Genomic DNA, 10,349 nt, shown 5'->3' with positions numbered 1-10,349 from the left:
AGGGAATATAGGAAATCTTCTTTGTGATCCTAGAGTAGAGACAATTTTTTTTTCTTTAAGTCAACATTCAGAAGCCATAAAACAATAATAAATGTATAGGAAAAAATCTTCTTTAAAAAAATCAGCCAAAAGATGAACTGTTTAGCAAGTCAAAACCAAAATGAGAGACTCCTTCACGCCCACGAGGATGGCTATAATCAAACCTACAGGTAGTAACAGGTATTGCTGAGGACAGGGAGAACGTGGAAACTTCATGTACTGCTGATGGGAGTATCAAATGGTGCATAGCCCCAACGTGGGGAGAAATCAAATATCCATCAACAGATGAATGGATTTTTTAAAAAACACGGTATATCCATACAGTGAGACAGTATTCAGTCATAGAAAAGAATTAAATACTGACATATACTACCGCACAGATGAACATGAAAAACAGTATGTTCAGTGAAAGAAGCTGGCCCCAAAGCCTACACAAAGTATGATTCCATGCATGTGAAATGTCCAGAACAGGCAAATCCACACAGACCTGCAGTAGATTAGTGGGTGCTGAAGCCCGAGAGGGATGGAGTCAAATGCGAAGTGACTGCTAATTGTAGGGGGTTCCTTTGGGGAATAATGCAAGTTTCCAAAATTGATCATGGTGATCATTGCACATCTCTGTAAATACACTAAGAACCATAGAGAATATATTTCAGCTGGATGAACTATATCTTATATGTGAATTATATATATATATATAACGTATATATCTTATATTTTATTTATGTATTTTGGCCACACTGCATGGCTTACAGGATCTCAGTTTCCCAGCCAGGGAACAAACCCAGCCCACAAAAAGTGAAAGCCTGGAATCCTAACCACTAGGCCACCAGGGAACTGCTGTGAATTATATTTTGATAATGCTGTGGGGTTTTTTTAACTAATTTATTTTTTATTGAAGGATAGTTGTTTTACAGAATCTTGCTGTTTTCTGTCAAATCTCAACATGAATCAGCCCTAGGTATACATATATCCACTCCCTTTTGAACCTCCCTCCCATCTCCCTACCTATCCCACCCCTCTAGGCTGATACAGAGCCCCCTTTTGAGTTTCCTGAGCCATACAGGAAATTCCCAATGTCTGTCTATTTCACACATGGTAATGTAAGTTTCCATGTTACTCTCTCCATACGTCTCACCCTCTCCTCCCCTCTCCCCATGTCCATAAGTCTGTTCTCTATGTCTGTTTCTCCATTGCTGCCCTGAAAATAAATCCTTCCTTATCATTTTTCTAGATTCCGTGTATATGTGTTAGAATGCAATATTTATCTTTCTCTTTCTGACTCACTTCACTCTGTATAATAAGTGCTAGGTTCATCCAATATAATGCTGTTTTTTAAAAGACGCACTTGGCGGGGGGGCGGGTGGCGGGCAGGGGCTTGCCTGGTGGCTGAGTGATAAAGAATCTGCCTGCCGATGTGGGAGACATGGCTTCCATCCCTGGTCTGGGAAGATCCCACTTGTCTCTGAGCAACCAAGCCCGGGGACCGCAACTACTGAGGCTGTGCTCTACAGCCCGGGAACCACAACTGCTGAACCCACATCCTCAGCTACTGAAACCTGGACACCCCAGAGCCTGTGCTCCACAAGATTAGCCACCGCAGCTAGAGGCCCACGCACCAGAGCTAGAGAGTAGCCCCCACTGGCCACTGCTAGAGAAGAAGCCCGCACCGCAACAGAGACCCAGCACGGCCCAAAACAAATAAATAAATATACTAAAAAAAAATTTTAAGACACACTGGTGCTTGCTATTGCAGAGTTTGCAAGAGCTCTTGTTATTCTTACTACTCTGGCAGTTAATGCTGCCCAAGAGTCTACATACCTGGTTGCAAAATTAAGAGGCTCAAGGAAACCCAGAACACAAAAATCTAAGATGGATCGGTCTTGACTTGGTCAATGGTAAAGCCCGCAACAACACACAAGCAGGGGTGTTTGCATCAACCACGGTTCAAGTTAAGAGTCTGCAATTGGCAACTGAAGCTGCAATCACCATTCTTCGAGTTGATGATCTTATTAAATTACACCCAGAAAGCAAAGACATAAGCATGGAGGTTCTGAAGATGCTGTTCACTCTGGAGCCCCTGACGACTGATCTCTTTTATTTATAATAATGTTAGATGCAGTTTTCTTTTACCTTGAGTATTACACATTTAAAGTGCAACAGGCTGCCAGGAAAAAAAAAAAAAAAAACACACTGGTGAAGGTATGAGGATTAATTTTACATTTCAACTTGACTGGGCCACAGGAGGCCCTGGAACTTGGTCAAACGTTATTCTAGGTCTGTCTGTGAAGGTGCTTCTTGATGACACTGACCTTTGAATCAGTAGACTAAGGAAAGCAGACTGCTCACCCTAAATTTGGCTGGGCCTCATCTAATCAGTTGAAGGTTTGAATAGAAAAGGCTGGTCTCCCCGTGAGTGAGAGGCAGCTCTGCCTTGGAAGGTTTTTCATCCTGCCTTCGGACTCAAACTGAAACATTGGCTCTTCCTGGGTCCTGAGGCTGCTGGCCTACAGATTGGAACTTCGCCACCAGCTCACCAACTTGAAGACTGCAAATCATAATTAGGTGAGTCGATTCTTTTTAATTTTATGGACGTACAGTTGATTACAGTGTTGTGTTCATTTCTTCTGAATAGCAACATAGCTCAGGCTCTTTGTCATATTCTTTTTCATTGTGGTTTGTCATGGAATTTTGAATGTAGTTCCCTATGCTATTTAGTATAACCTTGTTTGCTCACCCTATATATAATAGCTTGCCTCTGCTAATCCCAAACTCCCATTCCTTCCCTCCCCGACCTCCCACCCCCTTGGCAACCACAAGTCTGTTTTCTATGTGTGAGTCTGTTTTCTAGGTATACACATTTGTCTCATATTTTAGGTTCCACATATAAGTGAGCTCATCTGGCATTTTTCTTTTTCTTTCTGACTTACTAAGCGACAGTCTCTAGGTCCTCCCATGTTGCTGCAAATGGCGTTATTTCATTCTTTTGATGGCTGAGTAGTTTTCCCTTGTATATATCTATCATACTTCTATCCTTTCATCTGCCGATGGACATTCAGGTGGTCTCCGTGTCTTACCTACTATAAATAGTGCTGCTAGGAACACAGGAGTGCGTGCATCTTTTCAAATTATAGTTTTGTCTGTGTATACGCTCAGGAGTGAAATTGCTGGATCATATGCCAACTCTGTTTTTAATTTTTTGAGGAACCTCTATATTGTTTTTCCATAGGGGTGAGCCAGTTCCTTACAATTATTATTTTATATTGCACTATATATAAAATTACATGTGTATTATATATACATAATCTCCTATACCCATCTGCTTCTCTGGAGAGCCCTGCCTAACACAGCAGGCAGACAGTAACATACATCAGCGCTGTGCACACGCAAGGCCTTGACCCAGCAATCACAGCTCTGAAATTCACTCCATGGACTGACTTCCAGGTGGAAGAACTGACCTTTGTACAGTTATTCACTGCTACAGCATTATACGGAAAGACAGGAAACACCCAAATGTCACAGGGCACAAACAGACTGTGGTAAAATAAACCCTATGATAGAACAGTGTGTACCCTGAAATCACACACAAATAAAGTTGAACAGGAAGCTCTGTCCTGCGAGGACAGGAAAATAGTGCCAAGACATATAAGTATATTTTTTTAATCTGTTATAGGCAAACACAGAGCAGGGGGCTATAGCAAGCTTCCTTCTACACCAGTAAAAAGGGAAATATGCATACAACTCATTTCTGCTTCTATTTTCATAAGGAAATTCTGAAAGGAAACATAAGAAACCAATGAGTGTGTTCAATGTTTTTCTAGACACTTCTTGTATTGATTTGATATTTGAGCCAAATGAATGACTGTAACATAGTCCCTATTTAAAAAACATAAATACCCCCTCCTCACACACCTGCAGTGCCCTTGTAGAAGGTCAGGTCCAGGAGGGTGGTGTCGATTTTGTCCATCCTTGTACTTCCTGAACCTAGGAGGGGTCTGGCACACAGCATGAGCCCAGGAAACACATTTGGGGTGAATGGTTAAACAGACAAACTAACAACGGCAAACAGCCGAGAATGCTCCAAAGGAAGGAAGGCGCCTTCAAAGCTCGGAGTGTAATAACACTATAGTTAGGAAAGAGCTGTGTCTGAACCAAGTGACTTCCAAAAACATACTGTTAAGTGGGAGGTGGGGGTATTCCATACCACCCAATCTGACTTATGCAAAAGAGACCTCTAAATAAAAGCATATATATTTAGTGTGATGTACAATGTGAAGCCAGGCTTCAGCAATACGTGAACCGTGAACTTCCAGATGTTCAAGCTGGTTTTAGAAGAGGTAGAGGAACCAGAGATCAAACTGCCAACATCCGTTTGATCATCAAAAAAGCAAGACAGTTCCAGAAAAACATCTATTTCTGCTTTATTGACTATGCCAAAGCCTTTGACTGTGTGGATCACAACAAACTGTGGAAAATTCTTCAAGAGATGGGAATACCAGACCATCTGACCTGCCTCTTGAGAAACCTATATGCAGGTCAGGAGCAACAGTTAGAACTGGACATGGGTGGGGAGGGAGGTGGGAGGGGGGTTCATGTTTGGGAACGCATGTAAGAATTAAAGATTTTAAAATTAAAATTAAAAAAAATAAATAAAATAAAATATAAGTCAGACAAAAAAAGTCTATTAAAAAAATAAAATAATAAATAAATAAATAAATAAAATAAAGACTCCCTTGCCAGGAAAAAAAAAAAAAAAAAAAGAACTGGACATGGAGCAACAGACTGGTTCCAAATAGGAAAAGGAGTACATCAAGGCTGTATATTGTCACCCTGCTTATTTAACTTATATGCAGAGTACATCAAGAGAAACGCTGGGCTGGAAGAAGCACGAGCTGGAATCGAGATTGCCAGGAGAAATACCAATAGCCTCAGATACGCAGATGACAACACCCTTATGGCAGAAAGTGAAGAGGAAGTAAAAAGCCTCTTGATGAAAGTGAAAGAGGAGAGTGAAAAAGTTGGCTTAAAACTCAACATTCAGAAAACGAAGATCATGGCATCTGGTCCCATCACTTCATGGGAAATAGATGGGGAAACAGTGTCAGATTTTATTTTGGGGGGCTCCAAAATCACTGCAGATGGTGATTGCAGCCATGAAATTAAAAGATGCTTACTCCTTGGAAGGAAAGTTATGACCAACCTAGATAGCATATTAGAAAACAGAGACATTACTTTGCCAACAAAGGTTGGTCTAGTCAAGGCTATGGTTTTTCCAGTGGCCATGTATGGATGTGAGAGTTGGACTGTGAAGAAAGCTGAGTGCTGAAGAATTGATGCTTTTGAACTGTGGTGTTGGAGAAGACACTTGAGAGTCCCTTGGACTGCAAGGAGATCCAACCAGTCCATCCTAAAGGAGATCGGTCCTGGGTGTTCATTCGAAGGACTGATGCTGAAGCTGAAACTCCAATACTTTGGCGTCCTCATGTGAAGAGCTGATTCATTAGAAAAGACCGTGATGCTGGGAGGGATTGGGGGCAGGAGGAGAAGGGGATGACAGAGGATGAGATGGCTGGATGGCATCACTGACTCGATGGACATGAGTTTGGGTAAATTCCGGGAGTTGGTGACGGACAGGGAGGCCTGGCGCGCTGCAATTCATGGGGTCGCAAAAAGTCGGACACGACTGAGCGACTGAGCTGAAATGAACTAGGTACCTTACGACTTCTGTTTTGTAAACACGCCGGAAATGAGAGTGAAATAATACCTAAAGATAGCGCTGACCAAAGTCGGAAGGGAAATGCACCCGCGTGTTATCAGGGCTTGAGATTCCAGGCATTTTAAAGCTTTTGGATTACTGTTAAAGTGTTTCCTGTTGAATACACCTCAACTGCGTCATTTAAAAGCTTAAGAAAGGGGTCCCAGCCCTGGAAGCCACCTCCCCTTTCAGCCCCTGCGGCCACCGGCCACGGCTAGGCGAATCCGCCTGGGCTTGCATAGACGAGGGCACCCCAGCAGGAAGCGCGCGGCGACGAGGAAGCCCCGCGCTAGTAGGGGGCGCAGGGCGGGCGTGCTCCGATCGCCGCCGGTGGGGTCTCCAGCCTGGAGGGCACGCGCGCCGCCCCCCTCCAGCCTCCCCTCTGCAGCCTGAAATCGGCCGGAGTGGGGGTGGATTTCGCACCCTCGGGCGGCCCCGCACCCCACCGGCGCCTCCCGAAGTCTGCTCTGACCCGGAGTGCCCGCCGCGAGCGCCGGGAGAACCCGGTCCCGCCCGCCGGCTGGGACCTCGGCTGACCCCAGCGGAAGCGCGCATCAGAGGCCCCTCCCGGACCTAACCTCCAGCTCCTCCTCCTGCGTAACGGGGCGCCCCCGGGACGCAGAAGCAGCCGCCGGTGCGCGCCGAGAGGAGGCGGGGAGGCAGAGTGCAGCAAGCCGGGCTCCTCCCCACGCGCCACCAGCGCCGCCGCTGCCGGCTGGACCCGCCGGGCCTTGACCTTCCCCGGGCCTACGGCTGGTACCCAGGCGGGTACTCTGGGCGGGCAGGAGAGGGGACTGAAGCTTCGGGACCGGCTTCCGAGCTTCCTGCGAGAAACACACCGATTCGAGGGAGCAGGACAATTGAGCTTTTTTTTTTTTTTTCCCAACTGAAACTGCGTCCTGCAGCCGCCAGAAACCGCCGGTCGGCCGCTCCCGCCGCGAGATCTCTCCCCAGCCCCGCGGCCCCGCTCTGCTGGGGCTGTCACTTCCTCCTCCGCACCCCACCCAGCCCCGAAATCCCGCGGGTCTTCCTTCTCGCGCCAAAGGCAAGAGATCTCCGGGAAAGGATTCGTGTATCAGGCGGCCAGTTAGCGCCCAGCCAGTCTCTTTTCCTGTCTACAAAAGGTTTGGCGAGTTGACTGAGTCCAAGCCCAGGGCCTTCCGAAATGGGACCGGACCGCGGTTCCGGACCAGCAGTGAGGCTGGGAGACGCCTCAGATCTCAGAAAAGGCTGGTGTCTGGAGCCAGCCGGGCGGGAGGGGGTAGTTGTCAGTCTGTCTGGGGTCATCTGAGGCTGGCTTCTGTGCTATAGTGTCTGAGTTGGACTTTGAAGGTTAAGTGGGAATTTTTCAAGTGAAAATGGAGCTGGCCAGTGGCTAGTATTTCAGGATCGAGGTCAGAGAGGAGGCTGCACCTCAACCCCCACCCCCACCCCCAGCCCCAGACACACACACAGGCGCGTTGGAAGCTGGTGGGTATCCATCAAGCTCACCTGTGAAAGAGCTGAGGTCATCCATCCAGTGTGTGTTAGTCACTCAGTCAGACACAGCCTTGTTGGACTCTTTGCCACCCCATGGACTGTAGCCCGCCAGGCTCCTCTGTCCACGGGATTCTCCAGGCAAGGACACTGGAGCGGGTTATCATTCCCTTCTCCAGGGGATCCTCCTGACCCAGGGAGCAGGCAGATTCTTTACTGTCTGATCCACCAGGGAACTTGTCTTGTCTTAGCAGGATTTTTTAGACGGAGGAGGGCTATGATGACCTCGAAGCCCTCCTCCCTCTAAAGGACTGACCCAGCATGGTGCTCCTTGCTCTCGTTTGCAACAAAGGAAAGTTTCCCGATCTGTGTCTCACTGCTGGGCAGGACCGCAGCTGCTCCAAAACCCATCTTCTCTGGGGAGTCGGGACTGGGTGTGGTTTTCCCCTCTCCCTCCCTGACACCTAGCCCGTGGCGTGGGACAGCACCCTGGGCAGCAGAGACAGCAAGAATAGATGTCCAGAGGCAGGAAGTGGGGTGAAGACTTGAGCAGAAGGAGCACAGGAATCAAGGCTTGTCAGCACAGGCTGGGGTGGTCCCCTGGGCGCAGGTCTGGGGAGGCCTTCTGGGCCTGCCCTGGAGACAAGGCAGGTCTCGTGAGTGTCCTGCCTGCGTGTGGGGTCAGCAGCAGAAGAGCCCTGTGGTAGGTTTAGTACTCTTCCCACTGTCTTGAAAGTTTTGATAACTTTTGAATAAGAGTCTGCATTTTCACTTCATGTTGTGCCGGGCAAATTATGTGTGAATAGCTAGATCTGCCTGAGGTCACAGGATGCAGTGAAGGTGTTGAGATCCAGAAGGTGACTTCAGGTGCAGGACAGTTTATAGACGTTCCTGCAGGGGACTTTGAGATGGGATGAGGGCCTGGAAAGGAAGGGCCAAATGGTGGGGCACCAGGAAGCCAAAGCCTGCAGGGTCCTCCATGCATACACCACTCATCCACCCACCCACCCATCCATTCACCACCCATCCACCCACCAATTCATCGGTTAATCATGCAGCTAGCATTTCTAAGGCTCTGTGATATATTAGGTTCTGGTTATAGCGTTCCCATTCTTTGGAGCTTGTGGTCCGTTGAATACCAGTCCCCACCCACCTTGGCCGAGGCAACACACCCTCTCTCCCACTTTCTACTTTGCTTCCTCATTTTCCCTTTCTTTTCACAGGAGACAGTACTTGTTTCTTGCCCGCCTGTCCCACCAGAATGTGGACTCCTAAGGACAGGCCTTGATCTAAAGGCTCTGTCACTGCTGAGTTGCTCAGTACATATTTCCCAAGTGAATGAATGAATGGACGAGTGAATGAATACAGGTAAGACCAGGGCTGTATTCAGATCATTCGAAAGTCCTACTTGGGACTCCCCTGAGGGTCCAGTGCACTTCCACTGCAGGGGGCATGAGTTCCATCCCTGGTTGGGAAACTAAGATCTGCATGGTATGGCCAAAAGCAAGCAAAAAATGCCCTACTTGCTAAAAGGATTAGGGTAACCTCTTCACGTGTAATTTAATATTTAAATTAAATATTTTAATATCTTTTAAATTATACCTGAAGAGGTTACCCTAATCATATTACTAACATAAGTGTAAGAAAATCCATCAAGGGTCTCATTTTCCCCTCGAAGGCTATTTGCTGCTTTCTTTAGCATAGACAATATAACACCCCTCCCCCATTTTTCCTTTCCTTGTGGCCCTGCTTTGCTGGCACCTGAAGCTTGACTTCTCCTGGTGGGTCACTCAGGCCTAGAGAGCAAGGAGGTTGAGTCATTTCTCTTGAGCGAGTCCCTCTGTTGGGGATTTGGGAGGGTCAGAATGGAGGTGCCAGTGTGGCAAGGTGGAATCTCGCAGGGGAGCAAGGCTGGCAAGCAGAGGTAGGGCCAAGGCAAGAATCTGGGAACCTCATCTAGGCCGGGGCAGGGGCAGATGGAAGGGAGCCAGGGAAAGCATCTCAGAACAAGTCCCAGGGGCGGGGGGGACAGGGGCAGGGGTGACTCACAGGTTACAGAAGGAGCAGTCTCCTGGGGGGAGATGGGGCAACAGTGAAATGGAGCAGAGGGTCTCAACAGGGTGGTACCCCAGGAAGGGGTGGTGCACAGGGTCACGGGTGAGCCCTGCGTATCCCTTCATCCGGCTGTTCCTCTGCGTCCTTGATCATGCCCTTCACTGAGCTTGTGAATGTGTTTCCTTGAGTTCTGTGATCAGTCGAACTCCAGGGGGGCTCTTAGGAACCTCTGATCTGTGGCAGGTGGTCAGAAGCACAGATGATAATCTGGGCTTGCACCTGACATGAAGGGGAAGAGGGGAGACAGTCTTGTGGGTCTGAGCCCTTAACCTATGAAATCCGATGCTGTCAATGGATAGAGGGTGTCAAACTTGGAGTTGGTTCCTAGACACCCTGCTGGTGTCCGTGAATCGCTTGTTGGTGCGGGGAAAACCTCCACACACTGAGTGTCCAGATACTCAGAAATGAAGTGTTGGGGAATTTTGGTGGTCCAGTGGTTAGGAATCAGAGCTTCGGCTACAGGGGGCAGGGATCCGATCCCTGGTCAAGGAACTAAGATCCCAAGTGTCATGCAGTGTGGCAAATAAATAAATAAAGTTTTAAACCAGAAAATTCTTTCCAAAAGAAAGTGAAATATTTCCTGTGAGCAGTAAAGAAAACAAACAAGAAGAAATATACAATGGGGAAGAGCTGGGGGTTTCCCTGCACAGGAAGATAGACAAAAATCTGATTTTCCTAAATAGATTTAAAAAACTGGTTAATATTCTACGGGGCCACAAAACCACAACTTTGGGGAAAATCCTTTTTTTCAACCAATAGAAATCCTTGCATTTCTTTTTCTTTTTTAAAAAGTTTTATTGGCATATAGCTGATTTACAATGTTGCGTTATTTCAGGTGAGCAGCAAAGTGAATCAGTTATACATATACATATATCCACTCTTTTTTAGATTCTTTCCCCATATAGGCCATTACAGAGTACTGAGTAGAGTTCTGTGTGCTGTAGGTGGGTCCTTATTTGTGATC

Source organism: Capra hircus, chromosome 29 (genome assembly GCF_001704415.2).
Source record: "Capra hircus breed San Clemente chromosome 29, ASM170441v1, whole genome shotgun sequence".
Lineage (NCBI taxonomy): Eukaryota > Metazoa > Chordata > Mammalia > Artiodactyla > Bovidae > Capra > Capra hircus.
Note: the sequence above shows the minus strand (reverse complement) of the source record.